At 37.9% G+C, this 23,645-nt stretch overlaps 1 long non-coding RNA gene across 1 annotated transcript in view; it reads left to right on the top strand.

The window, feature by feature from the left end:
* LOC122737991 overlaps window positions 1-23,645 on the top strand; it is a 196,067-nt gene that overhangs the window by 41,424 nt on the left and 130,998 nt on the right. The gene's annotated exons all lie outside the window — the stretch shown is intronic.

Below are 23,645 nucleotides of genomic sequence, written 5' to 3'. Positions count from 1 at the left end.
CTTTTTTGGGGGGGGGGAGGGGCCAGATAGCAATCCTCCACTTTCCAGATTGAACTTGCTCCAGTTTAAAAAAAAAAAGCCACAACCACCAGAAAGGGACAGTACTAATTAGGCCAAAGTAGTAAGAAGGTATTATATCAGTTAGCCACATCATATTAAGAAATCATAAAATTCAAAGGGCTGTATGTTTGTTTAAGGAGTTTTCACTTTCAGTCCCACTTAGAATGCTATTCAATTTCCTCTAAAAGTTCTAAATTATCCCAAGAAATATGCAACCTTCTGAAGAATATCTACAGGGTAGAATGCTCCTTCAAAAATATATATAATTTCATCAATTTGTGTGGCCCTTCTACCAGCCCAGGCCATGACTCCTGTGAGTCTTTGTAGATGGTCTTTTTGAGTTGCTATGTCCATGAAAAACCATCTGTCAATGCCCAACTTCCTATTATGAATAGGTGGCTGTACCTCTTCTTAAAGCCTAAAAGTCTTAAGGCGACCTATCATATCTTGGACTGTGGCCTGGCATTGAAATAGACCTTAAGCAGAGATCTTTTAAAAAAATTACAAAGAAATCATAGCTAACACCTAATATCAACAGAAATCCAAATCATAACATAGGCATGGTGCCATATGCTTCTGGTCTCTGCTACCAGGGAGACTGAAGCTTGTAGATATCTTGAGTTTGGGAATTCTAAGCTGCAATGGACCAAGCTAATTGGGTGTCTGAAGTAATTTAGGCTTTAAATATGATAAACCCCCAGAAGCATGGGACCATCAGGTTACCCAATGGAGACAGGGGGAAAGCTGCCCCAGGTCAGAAATGAAGCAGATTACAGCTCCCATGCTGATCAGAGTGAGAAAGATACCCACTAGGGATATCCAATCTCAGAAAAGAAAAAGAGCAGAAAAGAAAGGGAAGGAAGAAAATGAAAGAAAAAGAAAGAAAAGGAAAGAAGGGAGAAAAAAGAAAAAGCCAAAACATTTTCTCTGCCACATTCAGCTTTTTTATTCCCTTTTCCTTCTGTTTCCACAATAATTCACTTTTGGTGGAGAACTCAGTGTATTTACTTTAGCAATTTACTTTGAGCAATGTTGTTGCAGTTCAAGAATTTGGGGAACAAGAGGAGGTAGAGAATGCTTTAGTGGAGTCAGTCATGGAAGAAGTGGTCATGATGGCTGTGCATTTTATGGAGGCAATTGAGTTCTGGTGTTCCAATTCTTTTTTATTTTCTTCTAGAACTAGACTTGAAGGATAGTAACACATCTTGACTTAGAAATGTGGCATCAAAGCTATTTACCATATTTTCTTAATTTAAAGGGAAACACTTTTTTTTTCAACTTACAATTGAAGTTAAGGTGACATGATCAATAGCTTTGTCAAGTGGTAGACTTCTGTCTTTGCTGAACTTTGCTTACTAAAATCCTATTAGTTGGAAGGCAATAAAAGCTAACTTGTTTTTACATTTTTGGCTGCTTATGTTTCATAGCCATCATGTCATATCAATGAAATATGTCCTTCTTGATTATATTTCCCATGAAATGCAGCTTTTGTCAATAACTTTAGGTGGAAACTTTTCTATATGAATACTCTGTGGTCATAAAACTAATCACACAAACTCTCTTTTTTCACAAAATGATGTGTAAATTTTTCCAGTCATATTATAAACACAAGCTTGCCTTATGGACCATATTTGGGGTTGACATCACAATTCTGTCAAAGCTGACTACTTAGCTTTCACAGAATTCCTTGCCCCTCTCCATGGAGCTCAAGCATATTTTTTTCTTTTCAAAAGGTGTCATTATCATCAGCAGCAACATTACCACCACCACCATAAGATTCTATGAAAGCCCTAGATTTTGGAGAAAAGGATCGTACTCATGTCAGAAGTCTTAACATCTTGGGTATCTCATTTAAAAATAATAATAACATTGCTTTTCTCCTTTTTTGTAGATGCAAATAGACCAAATTATAATCATTAGGAAGATGTTTCTTTCATCTATTAATATTGTATTTGATAATTCAATCCTATTTTATATTTCCTAATTCAATTCAATAAACATTGATTAAGCATCTGTTATGTGCAAGGCTCTGGGTCAGGAATTGGGGATATAAAGACAATTTGAAAAATAGACTTTGCTTTAATCCATTATATTAGGGACAGGTGTGGAAAGGGAAGGAAAGATACAATATTATAGATAAAGCAGTATGACAATTTGGGGAAAGGGAGAGCAATAAAAACTAGACTAGGGTTTTTTTGTGCATTGTGGCTCCTGTTGGCAGTTTAATGAAACCTATGGAGCTTCTCTAGGGAAAAAAAGTCTTTTAATGCATGAAATAGAATGCATAGGTTTACAAAAAGTGGGGTAGAATCATAGTTAACATGTAGTGTCATCAGAAATCAAAGTCACAAGCTGGCCATGCTGGAACATGATGACTGCTACTTGCTATTGGGGAAACTGAGGCTTATTATCGATCCCTTGAATTTAGGAATTCTGATCCGCAGTGGATCAAACTAATTGGCTCTCCAAACAAATTTAGGCATTAATATGGGGAGACCCCAGAAGAATGATGCCCCTGGGTTACCTAATGGGAATAGGAGGAGGGGGAGAATTGGGTTAGGTTGGCCCAATTATATTGAAATAAATATTTGTTTCCCATTCTAATTTGTGCACTCCTAAAAACTAACCATAGACCCTGTAGTCCCCAGGCGATGAACCCCTGAACTAGAAGAATTCAGAAAGGCTTTTTTATTGGAGATGGTATTTTAAGTTGAGTCTTGAAGGCAGACAAGCATTCTAAGAGGTGAAGATGAGGAGGAAGGAGGGCATAGAAATATAGGACGGAATGCTGAACCACAAGTTGTCTGATTTGTTTGGAATGTAGTATATCTGCATTCTACTCTTTTTCCCTTATAGACTATAACCTTGATGAGTGCAAAGGCTATGCCATTTTTGTCCATGTACTCTCAAGTTCTCAAATAGTTCCCGAATACATAGTATTACTTAATAAACACCTATGTAATACTGTGAAATAATTCTGAAAAGGAAGGCAGGAGTCAAATTGTGAGCCATGCTGAGGAGTTTCTTCTCTCTCTCTCTCTTTTTTAAATCTTAGAGGTACTAGGGAGCCACTGAAGACTCTTGAACAGGATTAGGTTGTTTTTCTTTCTTTTAAAAAAAATCACAATAGTATTTTTATTTACCTTTTACATGTAAAGATAGTTTTCAACTTTTGTTTTTATAAGATTTTGTGTTCCGAATTTTTCTCCCTCTCTCCCATTCCTCCCCCTTCCTAAGACAGCCATCAATCTAAGTTATATACGTACATTAGTGTTAAACATTTCTTCACTTTAGTCATGTTGTGAAAAAAGAATCGGAACAAAAATGGGAAAACTCAAGAAAGAAAAAGCAAAAAACAAAAACAAAAAACCCCAAAGTGAAAATAGTATACTTTGATCTGCATTTAGATTCCACAGTTGTTTTTTTCTGGATGTGTTGAGCATTTTCCATCATGAGTCTTTTAGAATTGTCTTTGATTATTGTATTGCTGAGAAGAGCTAAGTCTATCACAGCTGATCATTGTACAATGTTGCTTTTTATAGGTACAATGTTCTCTTGGCTCTGCTCACTACTCAGCATCAGTTCATGTAAGTCTTTCCAGGTTTTTTCTGAAATCCACCTGACCATTATTTCTTATAGCACAATAATATTCCATTATATTCTTATAACACAACTTGTTCAGTCATTCCCCAGTTGATGGGCATTCCCTCAATTTCCAATTCTTTGCCACTACAAAAAGAACTGCTGGGGGCAGCTAGGTGGCACAGTGAATAAAGCACTGGCCGTGGATTCAGGAGGACCTGAGTTCAAATCCAGTCTCAGACACTTGACACTTACTAGTTGTGTGACCCCGGGCAAGTCACTTAACCCTCATTGCCCCACAAAACAAACAAACAAAAAAAACCCTGCTATAAATATTTTTGTACATGTGGGTCCTTTTCCCTTTTTTATGATCTTGTTGGGATACAGACCTACTAGTGTTATTTCTAGGTCAAAGGGTATGCAAAGCCTTATAGCCCTTTGGGCATAGTTCCAAATTCCTCTCCAACATGGTTAGATCAGTTCACAATGCCACCTACAATTCATTAGTGTTCCAATTTTCCCAACATTTATCATTTTCCTTTTTTTGTTATATTAGCTAATGTGATAGGTTTGAAGTGGTCCCTAAGAGTTGTTTTAATTTGCATTTCTCTAATCAAGAGTGATTTAGAACATTTTTATATGACTATAGATAGCTTTAATTTCTTCATCTGAAATTTTCTTGTTCATATCCTTTGACTATTTCTTAATTGGAGAATGACATGTATTATTATAAATTTGGTTCAGTTCTCTATGTATTTAGAAATTAAGTCTTTTTGAGAAACACTGACTGTAAAAATTGTTTTCCAGCTTTCTGCTTTCCTTCTAATCTTTGTTTCATTGGTTTTGTTTGTACAGTTGTTATCAGTGATACTTTTTGCCTTTCATAATATTCTCTATCTCTTGTTTAGTGTTGTTTTCAATTCTAAGGAGAACATGTTATAATAATTATATTTATCTCTAGACATGGAAACTGAGGCACAGAGAAGGAAAATGATATAAGAAAAAAGGATAAGGAAGAAAAAAAAGCTTAAGCTTCACTATGGCATGTATCTATTAGAACACAGAATAACTAAGCTGTCAAGTAGCATTAGGTCACCTAGTTTTCCATCTCTTTTTCTTCTCTACTATTTTAAAGATTCAGTTATAGTGTTAGCCAAATTAATCTATTCAAGGACCCAAATGATATTTAATATAGCTCTTTTTTTTTTTTTTTAGTGAGGCAATTGGGGTTAAGTGACTTGCCCAGGGTCACACAGCTAGTAAGTGTTAAGTGTCTGAGGCCGGATTTGAACTCAGGTACTCCTGACTCTAGGGCTGGTGCTCTATCCACTGCGCCACCTCGCCGCCCCAAACATTTTTCCATATAGAATATTATAGTCCCATTTATATGTTTTTTTCACATCAAGCATACAAGGTAAGTATGACAAGAATTGTTATTATCATTTTTAAAAATGAAGGAATAAGAGTCCAGTGGCAGTAGAAAAAAAGATTCCAGGTCTCCTGACCCATAAAATGGATCATAATGTCTCAGAGGACCAGTGGATTCTATCTTGTGTTTGATTACTGACATGAATGCCCTCTCAAGGTAAATTTACATTTTTAATTTTTATTCTCCAGATTTACAGCCAACAGAAGAATTTTGGGGAAAGAAAGAGATTGAAAAGTAGGATAAAGAGCTTTTGTTTCAGGAAATCATGTGAGCTTGAAAAGAGCTAAGATCTATACTGTCTATCACACATTCTCCTGTGTGTCCCCAATGTTTACCTTTTCTATAAACACTAGATGATCTCCATGGTCTGTTCTAGTTCTCAATCTATTATCCTATGAATAATACTCTCAGTACACAGTAAAATCAGGTGTTTTGTTGGGTAGATGCTGTTTCAAAATAAAATGAGCATTTTTATCACTGTGAGAGGTAGTAGAGTCATCTACCAAACTTCAAGTCCATGCATATATTTAAGCTTGGGATATTTCCCTTTTTCTCACTTAAGAACTCTGCTTAGAGGCAAGAAAGCCTAAGTTCCAGTCCAGCATCCAACTCATGCTGACTGTGTGACCTTGGGTAGATCACTTACCTAGTTAGTGACTGCAGCTTCTTTCTAAGAATATATATTTAAGACTATACAAGACCAAAAGGTAGAAGAGATTTGCTGAATTGCATTGATAGGGGAATTTCTTTATCAGAGAATTCTTTACACCAATGAAATCATAGGTCCTAACAAAAAAAATGCTAAAAATTGTTTTTACTTATCATAAAGATATTGCTAATGTTCAATTCAAAGTAGAATCCTGGAATAAGCATTGGGAGGAAGGGGGAGAGGACGAGGTACAATGGTGAATTGGTTATAATTTTTAGCCCTAAATTCAAGGAGCTTACAAGCTAGGAGTGGAGATAAGAGAGGAACACACATAGCTATACTATAAGTTAGACTATAATCAGTTTATTAGAGAAGTAAGATCAAAGTGTTATAAGAGATTTGAGTTGAAAAAAGATGACTTCCATCAGGCATGATAAGATAAGCTTCATGGAAACACCTGAACAGGATCTGGACAGACAAGAAGGATTCCAATGGATGAAAGAGAAGGAAGGTATGGAGGGGAAAGTAGGATAGAGTTGAGAAAACACATACGGCAAAGAGGTAAATCACAGCTCCCAGTTGCTGGAAGTTAGCTCTAACCTAGCTTGATATTTTACAAATGGCCCTTGTGGCATGACCATATTTCTTTAGCCTATTCTGTTTTTTGTTGCTCAGTTGTTTCAATAATTTCAAATTCATCATGACCCAATTTGAGATTTTCTTGACAAAGATACTGGAGCATTTTGCCATTTCCTTCTCCAGTTCATTTTACAGATGAGTAACTGAGGCAAACAGAGTTAAGTGACTTGTCCAGGGTCACTCTGCTAATAAGTGTCTAAGACTGGATTTGAACTCAGGTCTTCCTGACTCCAGACATAGCAGTCTATCCACTTCACCACCCTGCAGCCCTCTTTCTGTGCAATACCATTATAATTCAGTTATGGCTCATCAGAAACACCTAAATTGATCAAGACCTTTTCCACATTTAATTGGAATACTTTTGATTAATTTGATTACAACAAGACATTCTTATCTGGCTAAGCACAAGGACAGAGCCTTTTAATATTGACTTTAGATGGGGTGAGGTAATGCATTTAATGGTAAAAAGACATCAACATCTTCCACTTAAAATCTCTCAAGGCAACAATTTGCTTGTACATCTCTTATTAATTTACTCTATTCTAGCTGATGATATAGCATGAAAAGATATTTTGACTAGAAAGAGAATGGACTACTATAGCAAGAGTGATGATGGGAAAGACTGGATATATCACTGGATGTAGCTAGGTGGTTCCTAGACCTGGGGTCAGGAGAACTTAGTTCTAATCCATCCTCAGTCACTTATTAGCTTTGTGACTATCACTAGGAAAGTCATTTAACCTGTGTCAGGCATGCCTATCTTAGTTTTCTCAACTGTAAAATATGGATAATGATAGCACCTACCTCCCAGGGTCATTTTGAGGATCAAATGAAATAATATTTGTAAAGTGTTTAGCACAGTGCTTAGCAATGGTAAGTATTATCTAAATGTTAAGCATCATTATCACCACCATTACTACCAGCACCATCATCATTAGAAGTTTGGAAAGAACCAGAAAAAGTCCTCCAGTGCATAGTGTGACACTTACTCACCATTCAACTACCTGCTTCCATTCAACTCAAATACTACCTAAGTTCCAGGTACATTCTTTTGTACTTACTCTTCTCTCTTCTCGCTATCCTGTCTCTTATTATACTACTGAAATTTCAGATATAGAATATGTCAAATATTGAGCCCTACAAGCAGCATATGTTTAATTTAACCAATTTACCCCACAAATTGGGACAGCTTTGTCCATGTGCCACCTTTATTCTTATTCTTTCAATTTCCCCTCCATCAAGGTTCCTCCCTGAAACCTCCAGGTATCTGTAACTCAAATAGCAATAAGACTTCTGGGGACCTGTATCCAACACACTCCATCTCATTCACAACATAGTATGTTCTTTCATGCGCTCTGAAACACCATACTACTCTTAGACCATCTCAATCATGATTACACTGCTACCATTCTCTATACACTCAAATTCCTTTCTCAACACCCTCTGTATATAAACAGTAAGTGGCTTCTTCATAAATCTACTTCAAAAAATGCCAGTGAGGCCTGGGGGGGGGGAGGGTTGGAATCTTTAAAACTGTAGTCCCTAATAACAGCAGCTTCTCGGCCCATCAGGGTACAATAACTCCCCCTTCATAATATAACACATTGCATTTGGTCCTCAATAGATAAATTACAAAATTACTCTATCAATAAACATTTATTTAAAACCTACTGTATGCCAAACACTATGTAAGGTTCTGAGGATACAAAGAGAGAAATGAAGTAACCCTTGACCTTAACCATCTTATATTATATTCCATGTGGACAAGGGATTATTGATCAATGATGTCAGGATATCATCTAAATTTTTAAGTTTTGTTTTGTTTCTATTGGTCAAAGTGGATCTCTATATTATTCGAATTTCCCAGTTATTTGCCCAATTCTCCATTTTACTATGGTTTTGCATAGAGAACAAATGTGCCTAGTCACTACCCAAAATAATAGTTCTTTTTTCAGACTCTGATGATAGAAAGGAGTATATCGGCAGTCCAGTGAGAGTAAGATGATAACAACATGGCAATTTTTTTAAAAAAAGAGTTATTTATCACTGTTTCAATGTCACCAACTTGCTATTTTTATTGTTCTTCAGAATAATGGGATTTATTAAGGCAATTTATCCTCAAGTCACATGGGCAGTGCTATATATGAATGATGAAGAACAACTCTGAATATCCAAAAAGGACAAGAACCTGCAAATGAATAATAATGCACGATTTTTTATAACAATGTGCTTTAAATTCTATTTGTAGAGAGCAGAAATTATTCCCTTCATTGTAGCAATGAAACAGAAATAGACTTTTTTTTCAAGCTCAATTTGGAAAAATGCGAAAATTACAAGTCTTTTGTGAAATCCCAGACACCAAATAAAATGAAAACAGCTGTGTATACAAAATACCATGTAGACAGCGGTGAGGCATATATCTTAAAAAGTCAAGAAAGGATTACATAAACATATTGACCAATATACATCTGGGAATGGTACAAAACCCATTTAATATTCACAAATCACTAAATAGTTGCTGGTCACTAGAAATTCCAGTGACTAAGAAAGAACGGCAAGGAAGGCTGCTTCCAGAAAGGGTGGTAAATTATACTTCCATAGTGCTTAGAAGCTGAGCATGACAAAAATTGACCACAAATAAGGAACCAAGTAATCAAAGAATATCATTAGCAATCAAATTAATGGAAAGGCCTGGTGGCAACTCTACAGCATGACTTTTGTCCCCCAAAAGAGAAAACTTTGCCATGAAGAGCAATGTAATATGAAAGTGTTGGAAGTCAGGCTGCTGAAAACAGCAGCAACCTTAAGTCTCTGACGGATATGAATTAGGACATAAATTCCACTGAGACAGTGCCTTTGCTCCTAAGAAAATCCAAATCTCCATCTGAAGTTCCAAGGACTTTAAATCACAAACCAGTGTCTTAAAAAAAAAAAAAAGATAGAAATTAAGAATGAGCAGGCCAATCTTATCTGCTCCTATCTGTTTTCCACCAACTGAAAAATGAGCAGAGATTAATAAAAAAACAAAAACAAAAAACAAGGTACTAGATGGTCCTAGTCACTTGCATTCCTTGGGAATTGTAATGAGCCTGAAAATATAAATATTTGCAATTTGAAATCACAATAATTGTGACTAGTTGAGCCAGCATTACAAGGTAAGCCATCAGCTAAAAATAGGCCCTGACGATCACATGGGAATGTTTGACTCCAATATGCTTTAGATGAACTCAAGAAGGCTCCAGCTCTGTTTCCCTCTTGAACTAAAGGGAGCAGCTATCCTTTAGTTAGATTACCAGGAGGGGTCATTTTCCTGTAGCCCAGGGCTCCATTTAGAGGGAGGATGCCCTGATGTCCCAATTAGAAGAAAAACATTGCCTGAGAGAAAATGAAAAGATAAATATGAATGGCCTTACCTTAATTTATTTTGATAGGAAGCCATTCAGCATCCTGGGAGGACAAAGCTGATTTTCATTATGTGGTTTGCAAACCAAAAGAAAGTATTCCAAGATTATAAGAGAACACAGTCCCCCTAAATTTGGCCTGGGGTGAACTGAACTGTACCTCCAGGCAGTTCACACAGACAAAGCAAACATTATCAGTAGCTCCACAAATGCTGGTTCCCAAAGTCTGTTAGCAAATCATAGGCTTTGAAAGCTGCCATTGGTTCTCTTTCGCCATACACTCTGCCTTATTATTATCTTTAGGGCTACACCATACAAGTGAAAGGGGGCATTTGGGTGGCACAGGGCACAGAACAGTGGACCTGTAGTAAAGGAACACCTGAGTTCAAATCCAACTCAGACACCTACTAGCTTTGTGAACCTAGGTAAGTCACCTAACCTTGTTTGCCTCATTTTCCTCATCTATAAAGTGAGCAGGAGAAGGAAATGGCAAACCATTCCAGTATTTGTCAAGAAAACCCCATGGATAGTATGATCCATGGAGTCACAAAGAATCAGACACAACTGAGCAACAACAACATCAAAACAAGTGAAATCTGCTTCTTCAGGATATAGCAACATGATATGACCAGCAAGATGGTTGTGTTTTTATTACTCTCTTATATGTAATTTGACACATATCTATCAGCATGGGCTGGAATTGTGATCACTCAATAATATAATGACATTTGCCAATCAGGTAGGGTTTTGAAGTTCACAAAGCACTTACCTCAAAACCATACCTTGAGGTAGAGTGGGGTAGTGGACAGAAAACTGGCCTAGGAAGTGGGAAGAAATCTTATGTAATACATAATGCTGATGTGACTCTGGGCACATCACTTGAATCTTTCATTGCCCCAGGCAGCTCTCTAAGACCATAATGTTCTGCATCAGGAGACTCTCAACAGAGAGGTTCTTGTACTAGTGAAATTATAGATTGGGCCTTCCCCCCACCAGTTCTCATCTGGCCTAAAGTATTATACCCATTTTAAAGGTAAAGATACTGGATTTCAGAGAAGTTAAGTGATCAGAAATCAAGCAAAAAGGAGTCTGAGAGTCTCAGCTGAGATTCAGATGCAGTCTTTTGATGCCAATTTCAGGGCTCTTTCCACTACACTACCTCAAAGGAGTTGTAAACAAAGATGTGCTGGTAAATATTTGACCACCTACACTCTGGGAGAAAAGTTTGCTCAACATATTTATTGGTTTAATTTGCATTATTAACATTTTCTTCATCACTTTCTTAAGTCTAGGCAATCAACAGCAACACAAAATAAATCAATCTCAAATTTGTAGCATTTGCTGATTCCTAAGGTTGAAATGCTCACACTGAAAACTTGACAATTAGCTCTCAAGCTGGTTGGAACTGGCTCCAGTACACCCCTGGACTAAGTTAAACTTTATTCTGTGATATGTAAGTAAAAAAAAAATTGTGAAAAAGCATTTGCTAAATAATTACTATGTGCCAAAGAGAATGCAGATTCACTCCTCTCCAAGAGCTGGCTCTCTAACTGGGAGAGTAGGCAAATAGAAGTGTTTAGCTGCAGGCCAGATGGAAAGGACTAGGAATCCTTAAGAGTAACAGTGGTAGAGCAGATAGTAAGGTCATGAGGTCATTAGGGTACATTGTCAAGTCAGATGGCAATGTTTGGGAATCTGGAAGGTGTAGGGGCTGGGCACATGGCTAAACCTGGTGATTCTTCATTTTACTAGAAGATCTGTGCTCATTCAATGGTGTGATTAGCCATGTCTTCTCTACAGGTTGGTGGGACTTGAGTCTGAATGAAATGGATATTGTGTGTTGACTCCTAAGGAGGTGGGGATGAGGGAATCGGTGTGTAGCCAAAAAAATATACACACATGCAATCATATGCATGCAAAAATATATACATACAAAACACACACACATACATACACATGCATACACACATGCATACATACCTTAATTCATTTGGATAGGAAGCACATGCACCTATATAATCCATGTATATCAATTTAAGGAACAGCTAGGTGACACAATGGATAGAGCACTGGCCTTGGAGTCAGGAGCACCTGAGTTCAAATCTAGCCTCACAATTAATAGCTGTGTGACCCTGGGCATATTACTCAACCCTAATTACCTCCCCATTTCCCCCACTCATATGAGCATTTATTAAGCAACTACAATGTACTAAACACTGTGCTAAGATATGTATAAGTACAGAAAAAGCAACAAAGGGGACTATTTGATGATGTTAATATTATACAAATTAAAAATACTTAGGAATATAATAAAACCCCTGTACAATGCTATCTGACCTACTTATCCACCCTAAGAATCTTGGACTTTGTGCCTTCTATCCTGAAGATGAATCCTACTGTTTTTGAGGGATTCCTTAATAAGAGTTTTCACTCCTTGAAAGCAAGGTCTGTCTCCTTTTTTATTTGTATCCCAAGTCCTTTGGCAGGATGCTTGGTTTAACAAATGGGATTTTTCTTTACTTATTCATTCCTGGACAGAACTAATGATTGCATAGCACTTGGTTTGCAGGTGATATGCAATTCTACACAGTCTTACACAGAATCAGTACCTCTTCATCTCCCTTTCTACAGTCATTTTCTGGCAACTCTCTCCTCTACCCTCTAATGTTCTTAAAATACTTCCTGAACTATTAAGATCCCCCACCTACCATACATCATCTCCTGGTGATGCCCTAACTCCCTTCAATTCCCCTTTATTCCATCAAATCTTATCTTTAGCCATGTCAGTCCATATTAGCTAGCTGCTAGGAGGTATCTAACCACAAAGCTCTGAATAACTAATGAATGATCGGTTAACCCTTACAAGGAGGTTGCATGTGTGATGAGTGTGTGTGTGTGTGTGTGTGTGTGTGTGTGTTTTAAAGGATCTTATTAAACCAAAGAAATTACTAGCTAATAGTAAAAGAAGTCTTCAGATTATTTATTTATTTTTGGTGGGGTGGGGGAAAGATACTTTGTGGAATTAATCTGAGTATATTACATAGGCGACTGACTAGTCTGACTTGCCTTTTATGATTCAAAGTATGTGATTTGATGCACAACATAGTTCAAGATTTATGCTAACAAGTCTCTAAGGTTCACTCCAGCTCAAAAATTAGTTAATTCTATAAAGCATTATAATTGCATTATTGAATTCAGTGTGGCGTCATGGAAAAGGCATTCATCTGGGATTCTGGAGACCTGGGTTATTGTCCTAACTAACTAGTTAGCTGCATGACCTTGGGCAAAACATTTCAGGTCTTTAGATCTCAGTTTATTTTTATTTTTTTAATTTTTTTTATAAAATAAGAGGATTGAACCAGATAATTCCAGAAGTTCCTTCCAGACCTTAGTCTTTGATTCTAATTTCAGATCCTGATTTTTCCTTCAGTTAGCATAGGATCATTTTTCAAGTAAAACACAACTGAGAATCAACTAGGAATATGTACAGTTTAATAAGCTGATATGTAAACAATTGGAGCAAAGAGATACATCTTCAAAAATGTTGCTATCATTGATGCATGATCACAAGCAATAAATATATCAGTAAATCTGGCCACTGCATAGGATTTCAATTTGGTCCAAACTCTTCATATTGCAGTTTGAGGAAGTAGGACTACAGAAAGCTCAAGTGACTTTTCTGGGTTCCCAAAGGTAATAAGCAGTAAAGCCAGCATGAAAACCCAGTTCTCTGAATCTAAATCCAACACGTTGTTTTTTGTTTTTTTTCTTTGCTGTGGAGTAGGCAAGTGGTAAGCTTCCTCTATTAATCAAGATTTATAGTATCACCATCCTAAGCTGCCTTTACTCATAATATTGCTTTTAAAAAAATGGACCTGTTGATAGCAGGTCAAACGTAGTATTGATCTTTAATTATTATTATGTTTTGCAGGTCAATGAGGGTTAATTGACTTGCCCAGGGTCACACAGCTAGTAAGTGTCAAGTGTCTGAGGCTGGATTTGAACTCAAGGCCTCCTGAATCCATGGCCAGTGCTTTATCCACTGCGCTAACTAGCTGCCCCCTTGATCTTTAATTAGTTAAGAAAATTACCTTAGAGGGTCATAAGGGAAGACAAATAAGTCAACTGTGTAAGGGAGGCCAAGTAAAGCAATAAGGTTGGCTTCAATGAGCAGTCAACAATCAGCATTAAGTGCTATGCGCCAGCCACTGTGTCAAGCACCACTTGCAATACAAATACAAGCATCAAGAAAGAGTTCCTGACTTCAAGAAGCTTACATTCTAATGGGGGAGCAAATGGAAATGAGGTGGGGAAGGGGTGAGATGTCAAGGTAGAGAAGAATGGTAGAGAAAGTCTGGAGTTCAACCAGTCATTGGCCTTCACATTGTCTTTAAAAGAAGATTCAGGGAGGAGCCATTTAATCAGAAGGAGAAGATGCAGGAACTTTAAATGCATGAATTCCAGGACTGGAGTGTCTCCAGGATGAAGAACTTTCTGGGGCATGGTAGAGAAAGTCCAGAGTGCAGCTTGGAAAGTAATGCAACACTGAATTCAGAGTTGGTGTAGTAGGAAGACTGTGGGCATCATGAGAGGCTTCAGTTTACATTCCACCTCCAACACTTAGCACCTTGGTGACTCTGAGCCTTGGATAATAATACCCATCCTTTTTACACTCAAGTCTTGTGAGGCTCAGATGAGATAAAGCAGGTAAAAGCCCTTTTTATTTAGCCCGGGCAAACTGGGCACATAACACATTTATACTACAGAGTACTATAAAAGTCTCATATGCACCTTGAATAATCACTTAGATGAAATCACAAATTGCCACTGGAATAGTGGAGGGTAGGCAAAAAGAGAAAACAAAAATGTTAGCCTGTTTCATTCTCTCTGATACTTACTTCCAGAAAGAATGTGCTGGCTAGTCTCTGCTATACTAAGCTTTAAATATGGCCCTGGAGTTAAAGGGTAGGGTCTGAGTCCTTCCTTGGCTAGGCTGGTTAGGTTTTAGTTGATGAATACTCCCAAAGGGCAGAAAGGATGTTACTGGGAGTAGATAGGCATTATGTGCACCCAGGTGCTTGAAGGTTTTCCTTAAAGATGGCTTAAGGTCACCTTCCTTGTGTAGACAGTAGTAGAAAGTAAGTTCCTTAAGGGCAGGTACTGATTCAGTGTTTTCTTTGTTTCCACAGCAGTAGCTGGGGTGCCTAGCACAAAGTAAGTGCTTAACTAATGTTTGTTGATTGATTTTGCTGGAGGCCAGTTTTCCTGAGGACTGGAGAAAAATACTTTCCCAAATAGGTCAAGTGGGATCTCAATTATCAATGATAATGAGCTTTTTCATTAGCATAAATAAATGAGAATTGACTCATTGCTTTCTACTTCATAGATAGCTACCTTAACTTGAATGGAGATATTAACAGCTGGGTTTAGAAATTAACAACTGTCAGGTAAGAGACATTTGAGGAGGAAGAGAATCAGAATTCTTCATGCATTAGATGGTGAATGCACTGAACCTTGAAAGAAGGGTAGAATTACAACAGACAAATACTGGGGGTGTTGATAGGAAAGGATATTTCTAGGTGTGGAGAAAAGCATGGGTAAAACAATGAAGAGAGAGGTAAGGGTTACTAATGGGAGTCTGTAGACAGTATGATTTCCCGGGTGGGTTTTTTTGCAAGATACCAAAACATACAGGAAAAGTAGCTAAAGGCAGTTTTGGAAGGCCTTGCAGGCTTGCTTTTAGGGGCATGCCCTTTATTTTGTAAGTAAATGGGGGAACCAAGGAAGATTTTTGAGTAAGACTGTGACAAGAGCTGAACAAGTATTAGAAAGATTGTGCAGTAGGATTATCTCTTCTGATACCTAACACAATGTTCTGAATTTGGATGGAAAGGTATTATCTCCATTTTGAAATAAACCAGCCTTAGGTTAAGTGAATTACCCAACACTGGGAAATTCACTAAAGGATGTCTTGTTTACTCACTGGCATGGCAAAATCTGATTCTATAAGCTAATAGAAAAGCTTTGGGCCAATGGAAGATCGAAGAGATCTGTCTAATTATCTACTGTCAGAATGTAGAAGAGTAAGCAAGTCATGTCTTTAGAGTTTTATGACAAGCCCAATGTTTTATCAGTTGTCCTCTGGCTAAAGGAGGTAAGAGTATGGGCTATTGGGGGCAGCTAGGTGGCGCAGTGGATACAGCACTGGGCTGGAGTCAGGAGGACCTGAGTTCAAATCCAGCCTCAGACACTTAACATTTACTAGCTGTGTGACCCTGGGCAAGTCACTTAACCCCAGTTGCCTCACTAAAAAAAAAAAAAAAAAAGAAAAGAAAGAGTATGGGCTATTGGGCACAAGGTATTAGATATCCATTAGTCCATAAGGTGTCTCCAGGAAGGATTCAATGATGCTTGAGTTATCCCAAACTGGTTAAAGATTAACATGGTCAAATAGGGAATTCTAGTATAAAGAGTACTTGGAATAAGTTCATTAATGACAGAAACTGTATCTGTAATCTCTATTTTTATATACCTTGCACTTAAATTAGTGAATACCCTAGGTGCTTAGTAAGTGCTTGTTGCATGAATATTGAATGAACAATGGTGATATGCTGGGTAGATGTTTACTAGTTGACTATTTAGCTAGTTAAATAGAAGGAAGACCTTGCTTCCACAATGTAGAGAATATTTATTTTGTATCAGTCTAGAAAAATAGCTAGTGCTATGTGTATAAGAGGAAGACACATTGCTGGAATGAAATTGCTTGGGGTAAATTGCCTTGAACCTATATTCAAAAGACTGGGCTTTAATCTTTTGGTGTCCTTTGGAGAAAAAAAATACATAAGGGGTAACCAAAAAGTAAGGAGACAAATTTTGGCTTGTGTTTCATGGAGGTCAGATTTATTATTTTATTCTTACAAAAAAAGGACAAGCATTTATCAGTTGCCTACTATGTGTCAGGCACTATGGCAAGCTTACTTGATATTTCAAAATATTAGGTCATTTGATCCTTATAACAACTTTGGGAGGTAGGTGCTATTATTATCTCCATTTTGGAGTTGAGGAAACTGAGGCAAACATATCAAATGACTTGCCTTGGGTCACACATCTTCCTAACTCTAGTCTCAACCTTCATAATTCAAATTGCTTAGCACTTTCCTTTTTCTAGGCAGGGCTCAATTTAAACTTCTATTATTTGCAGGAGTAATAAGCTACCCAGTTTCATAAAAATGTACATAGTATCTCATATTTCTGTTAAGTATATGCACAGTACCCCTTTCTCCTAGTACACATATTTCATACCCCAATTTTTGAGGTCCGTATTGTCAAGATAATGGATTGTGATAGATGATATTTGGCAGATACTCAGGAGCCCACCTGAGTGGATTACTGGCTGATTTATAGTTGACTATGTACGCAGCAAACTGCCTCAGTTTACCCAAATAACTCGAGGAGACCACCAAGTCAAGCAGAGACAGATTTATTACATTCCCATAGGAATGGGCAAGTTCAATACCTGAACCGCGCCAGCCAATACATTCCTTGACCTTATATAGGAATGTTGGTCAGAGGGGAAGTCCCCCCACACACTAGGTCGAGCTCACAATCTAACATCCAATCCTGTCTCACCCAGGGTGCGTGTTCAGCTTATTATCAATGTATGGAGACATGCATACGTGTTCCAGGAGCAAGGGGGAAAAGGGGAGGGGGAACAAGGTCAAACCAAAGGAAGAGGAAACAGGGGAGTGACAGTCAGATGTTTCAGATCTCACAGTTCCCACTGACTCCCCTCTCCGGGCCCCTGTCTCTAAAGATATTCAACCTGAATAACAGGAAGAGTCACTCAGGTGCTTCAGCATTGTTAAGGATGACAGGGTTAAAATTTATCTTCGGTTATGTTGGGAAGTCAAAGAAATAGAATAAAGAATAAAAGAATAACACATTGTTGGGACCCTAGGGTCAAGGGGATTCTGCTCTGAGAAAAAGAGACATGTCACTTAACATCTGGTCTCAACTCAATTGCTGCATCCTGTGCCAAGCCCTGTCCTTTCTTCTTGAGTCCCAAGTATTGAATTGGTGGGCAAACTCCCTGACCCACTGACTGGGGTTCTGACACATGATGGATTGCAGACAAAACTAATATGTAGCTGACAAGTGGGGAGACTGAGCAGAAGTAAAAATACTGTTAATTGGCAATAAAACTTAAAGGAGACAGTGAGAATTTGACAAGCAATAAACTTCTAAACAAACTATACTGGGGCAGGGCTGGGTACCTTCCAAACCCCATCCTCAGAGTTTAATCTGACTCAAATCCATAATCATAACATACAACTAGATTCTAAGCACATCTGGCTGGTACTTGAGAGTACTTAAGAAAGCATGGTTCTCAGAAGCTAACAAACTTTGAACTTCTGGCCCAGTCAACCAACCAGCCTGAAGAACCTCCCATTTCTGGGAGGGGACAGGAAGGAAAAAGGAGAGTTTGCTCAGGGAGCTCTGTCTCTTTTGGTTCTTGACCTGAGCATGGTGGCAAAGGGACTTCAGAGGACTTCACAGGGGAGTTGAGGAAAGATAGGATTGCTAGGTTGTAGGAATTCTGTTTTCAATCTTTCTCTTTCTTTACTATCTTTCAATAAATCCTTAAAAACCTAAACTTGTTTATCAGTGATTTTAGTCAGTTTCCCCCCAAAACAGGGAGGGGGGGACAGATTAGAACCTACATTTAGAAATTTAAATTACACAGTATAGAGTATGTACAGTATAGATCAATCCAATTTAACAGTGGTAATTCCAGACCAGAATTACAAGAAGTAGCAAATATAATACACATTGAGTAACTCTTGTAGGTTTGTTAATCTTTCTAATCTATCATGGATATTTTAGTATTAATAACTGGTGAAACTAAGTCATAAGCTCCCATCAATCTTATCAATATTTAAAGCCTCCAAAGTCATGAACTGGAACACATATCAAATTGACTGCACTGCTGGTAGCATTAGTTTTTATTAGCTATGAATTGGTTCTGTATTCCAATTCACATAAACAATTTTCTGGGACAACAGATGAGGCAGGGAGTTGGAGATGACAGATCAATTGCCTTCCTTGTTGCTAAATCCTTGTTTTAAAGGATTCTATTAGTAAGGGTTCATGAGTCACATGAAACCCCATAATATTTCCCAAAACTTTCTTTTTTTACCCAAAAAACTTTCTAAAGGAATTCCACAGGATGGGAAAAGCAATGGGTTTGACCATTCATGCTACAGAAATGAATAGAAAAACATGAGTTGTCCAAGATGACATGTAACTCATCAAACTTCTCTGTCTACATGAATCAGCATTGAGTATGAATAATGAATTTAGCTCAGAAGAAGAAATCAGGATAGATTTAATTGGGGAAACTGCACAGTACTAATAATCTCACATTATCCACTGCTTCAGAAACCTCTCTGTCATCGATATTCTCCCAATTATACATAGATATGAATTTTGGAACACTATGATCTCAGGAGAATGAAAATTTAAAAAATCTCCACAGGACAATGGAATAATGGATGTATAGTGAGTGTAAAGAGTCTGTAGTATGTTCCCAATTTTTTTTTTAAAGTATACCTTAGAAGTGACATAAGAGACATTATTGAGCATAGGTGTGACCGGAAAAGAAATTGGGTCATTCATATATGGAAAATGAGAGACCACAGAAGGACAATAAAAAGTGTACATTTTAACCCTGAGCTATTGTAATATTGGGGGCTTGGGTAGATCTTCTGTTATGCACTTTGAGGAAAATAGCATGAAAAAAATCACAGAAAATAAGAGGTTACAATCTGCATCGTAGGTGCAGATTGCAAATATTCATTTCATTCATTCAATCATTCTTTTATACTTATAAGCTCCTAACGGGCAGAACTATTTTGATGTTAACATTTACAATGCCAGGGAGGTCTGGCACAATATTTGGCATGTAACCTATTAATTTCCTACTAAACATGGCACCGGGAATCCAAAGACAAAAATGCATCTATATCTGTCCTCAGTGTGCTTATATTATTAAAAATATCAAATTACCATCAGGGTTAAAATAATCAAATAGGGAAAAACATTATAACATGTGTATAAATGAACATTTGCATATTTACATTAATGGTACCTTTGTTGTTGTTGTTGTTACTTATTCACACTATGCATACTCTTCTTACTTCTTTAGGCAAAGGTAAGGCCAGAGAAAAGAAATGCATTAGGGACTTAATGATGCCAAACTCTAGTCGACAAAAGTCTCTTAAACGTCTATTAGGGATTTTGAGAACTTAATACTTCTATTTTGCAATTAGTGGACTGAGATGAGAAGTTCTACTCACAAGGAAATGTAAGGGGGAAGAAATCAGGAAGAAATCATTCATGTATGGTAAATAAGAGACAACAGAAGGACAATTGAAGGGGTGCATTGCTAACCCTGAGATATCGTAATATTAGATCCTTGGATAGATCTTCTATGATGCACTTAGAGGAAGAGAAAAACATAGGAAAAATCAAGAAAATAAGGTTAAAATCAGCATCAATAGGTGCAGATTGCAAATATTCATTTCATTCATTCATTCATTCATTCATTCATTCATTCATTCATTCATTCATTCATCCATTCATCCATTTGCCATGCCTCCAGGGACACATTATATGGTACATTTTTACTAGCCCTGACTTAGGCAAGACATGGCAGGCTGCTCGATGCCATCTTGAATTTCTCCTTCTTCATGCCAAAGGGGAGCCTACCCTCATTCTGGAGTGTTATTTCTTATCAAAGAGTCTGAAACAGAGTGTTCCCAGAACTTTTTGAGAGGCCCTTGATGGGCCTGTTGTTCAGTTCCCCAATGTGAATTCCAGGCATGCCTGTGGGCCTTTAACAGATGCATGGAGTAGTTGGGTTCAGAGTTGTTTCTTCCTTTTAGGTCTTCCAGGGCTCTAGTTATACTATGTCACTTACATCTGAAGGAATATATCCACCCACTCTATTTTGTATGATTTAAGAAAGATAACATATACTTCACCTAACAAGAGACATTTGTTTGGGGCCACTGGAAGGAGTGGTGATTCAAGTAGAGAAGTACTTAGTGAAATCAACACTTGAGATCTCTTTGATCAAAGGACATGCCTACAACAGTCATCTCTGAAAGTCTGTGATGTTCTAAGCCCATCTGGGGAGGAGGAAAGCCAAAAAAGGCATTAGTTTAGGGAGAAGTCATGAGCTCTGTACAATAAAATGCTACAAAACACATAATGAGATTGAATGTGAGGACTGTCTTTCTTTTATGGAACTTGTGCTCCTCTGAGGAACATTTTATTTTATTTTATTTTGGGGGGAGGGGGCAATGAGGGTTAAGTGACTTGCCCAGAAACACACAACTAGTAAGTGTCAAGTGTCTGAGGCTGGATTTGGACTCTGGTCCTCCTGAATCCAAGGCCAGTGCTTTATCTACTGCACCACCTAGCTTCCCTGGGGAACGTTTTATAAAGGAACACAAAGTCAGGATTTTTGGGTCTTGTTTTTGAACTATGTGACTGATTTTCTAGTCAGTCTTTAGGTTCGTGGGATGTCTAAGCAAAAAGAACAGTATTAGTCAGGGGACATAGATGCAGCATTTAAAATAATTTTGAAGCACAGTTGGGAGCAATGAGTGATATCAATACAAAAACTTATTCCATGTGAACTTATTGATCTTTTCAAACAATATTGCCACCAATAATAAGTTTAGTGGCTCTTGTTGGTGTTCAGACATGCCTTACATCTTATGACCTCATTTGGTATGTTTTTGGCAAAGCTACTGGAGTGGTTTTCCATTTTCTTCTGCAGCTAATTTTATAGATAAAGAAAGCGAGGGCAACAGGGTTAAAGGACTTGCCCAGCATCACAAAGCTAGTAAGTGGTTAAGCCAGATTTGAACTCAGGTCTTCCTGACTCCAGGCCCTGCACCATTTAGTTGCCTGTTTAGTAGCTCTCTCTGTCTCTTTCTCTCTTCTCTCTCTGTCTGTCTTTTTCTGTTCCTGTGTGTTTCTGACTCACTATGTCTTTGTCTCTCATTCTAACTCTGTTTCTCTCCACACATACACACACACACACACTTACATACATATATGCAAAAGGCACAGTGTGGCAAAGCAGATTGAGGTTTACTTTGGAGTCAGAAAACCAGGTATATCTTCTGTGAATGGTTTAATTGGGGGAAACAACAGTAATTTTGCAAAATAAGAATAACATGTTGTGGATGGATTGTGATTTGCAGAGAGAGTTGTTTATGAAATGTATCTATTGAAGTATTAGAATAGTTATACAGATGGGGAGAGACAGAGAGACACACACAGAGAGACAGACAGACAGAGACAGAGACAGAGAGATACAGAGAGAGAGAGAGAGGTGGGTGGAGGAGCGAGCGAGCACAGTATCTTTGTCAAGAAATCCCCATCAACCACATTGTCATGCTATGGTCCACGGGGTCACATAGGGTCAGACACGACTGAACAACAACCACAACAAAGTCACTTAACCTCTGTTTGCTCTAGGGTTGTTGAATGAGGATCAAATGAGACAATATAATGTGCTTAGCACAGTGCCTGGCTCACAGAGGGTACTAGATAAATGCTAGCAATTATTACTTTGTGTCAGAGGTGGGTCTTGTTTTTTTCTGGTTCTGAGGTCAACTCTCTATGCATTATGTTATGCTGCCGTGTGTGTGTGTGTGTGTGTGTGTGTGTGTGTGTGTGTGTGTGTGTGTGTGTGTGTGTGTGTGTTTGGATAATGAGTCACAGCCAAAGAAAAGCAGAGAGGGATAAGGAAATTCTCTGGATAATTCTGGCAAATTCTCTACATTTTACCAAATGACCTAATTGGACTTTTTCCCTGGCTTACTTATACAAACATTTCACTCCTTTGCATCATGTTAGCTGTGCCCATCAAGTTAATTTTTGTCCAACTATTTATACACAAGTACTTGGGATTTGTTATAAACATCATACAAAGAACACACCAGAGTTTCTAGCTTCAAGAACAGTGAGGAAGCAGCAGAGCAGAGTGGTGAACACCTGGATAATCGCAGTGGTTGTGTGAACATGGACAAGTCCTTTCTGGGCCTCAGTTTTCTTATACTTAAACTGAAGGCATTGTACATTTTACCTTAAAGGTTCTATGAGCTTCAACGGATATGTAATTGTGAAGGGTAAGGAAGTTTCTTTACAAATTCTTCAGATGATTCAATTTAGTAAGATGCCTGTTCCTTGAGTGTTTATTCTGTCACAAGTGACTAGGAAGGGGAGAGGAGTTGTTGATTTAAAATGAAACAGTTCCTCTCATGATGAAACCATATTCTTACATAGGAAACCCCCAAATCAACACACACACACACACATATTTGTATATTTAACAATACCGACCATTTCTGAGCAGTTTTCCCCAGATGGACATGTTCAGAGTTTAGAGAAGGCTTCATGAATTAGAGAGATAAGGAGATCTCTCTCTCTCTCTCTCACACACACACACACACACACACACACACACACACACACACACACACACACATTATTTATTATGGGAAAAGGTTGAGAATTTACTGGAATCATCCAGAGAATTAACTTTCCCTTCTCTGTTCTTCATTGGCTATGATTCATTATCCAAATAAACACACACACACACACACACACACACACACACACACATGAGAGGCAGCATGGCATAATTCATAGAGTTGACCTTAGAACTAGGAAAAACAAGGTTCTTTTTTTTTTTTTTTTAGTGAGGCAATTGGGGTTAAGTGACTTGCCAGGGTCACACAGCTAGTAAGTGTTAAGTGTCTGAGGTCGGCTTTGAACTCAGGTATTCCTGACTTCCCGGCCAGTGCTC

This window comes from Dromiciops gliroides, chromosome 1, assembly GCF_019393635.1.
Source record: "Dromiciops gliroides isolate mDroGli1 chromosome 1, mDroGli1.pri, whole genome shotgun sequence".
NCBI classification, from domain to species: domain Eukaryota; kingdom Metazoa; phylum Chordata; class Mammalia; order Microbiotheria; family Microbiotheriidae; genus Dromiciops; species Dromiciops gliroides.
The sequence above is the reverse complement of the archived record's forward strand: the minus strand, read 5'-3'. Positions and strand labels throughout refer to the sequence as shown.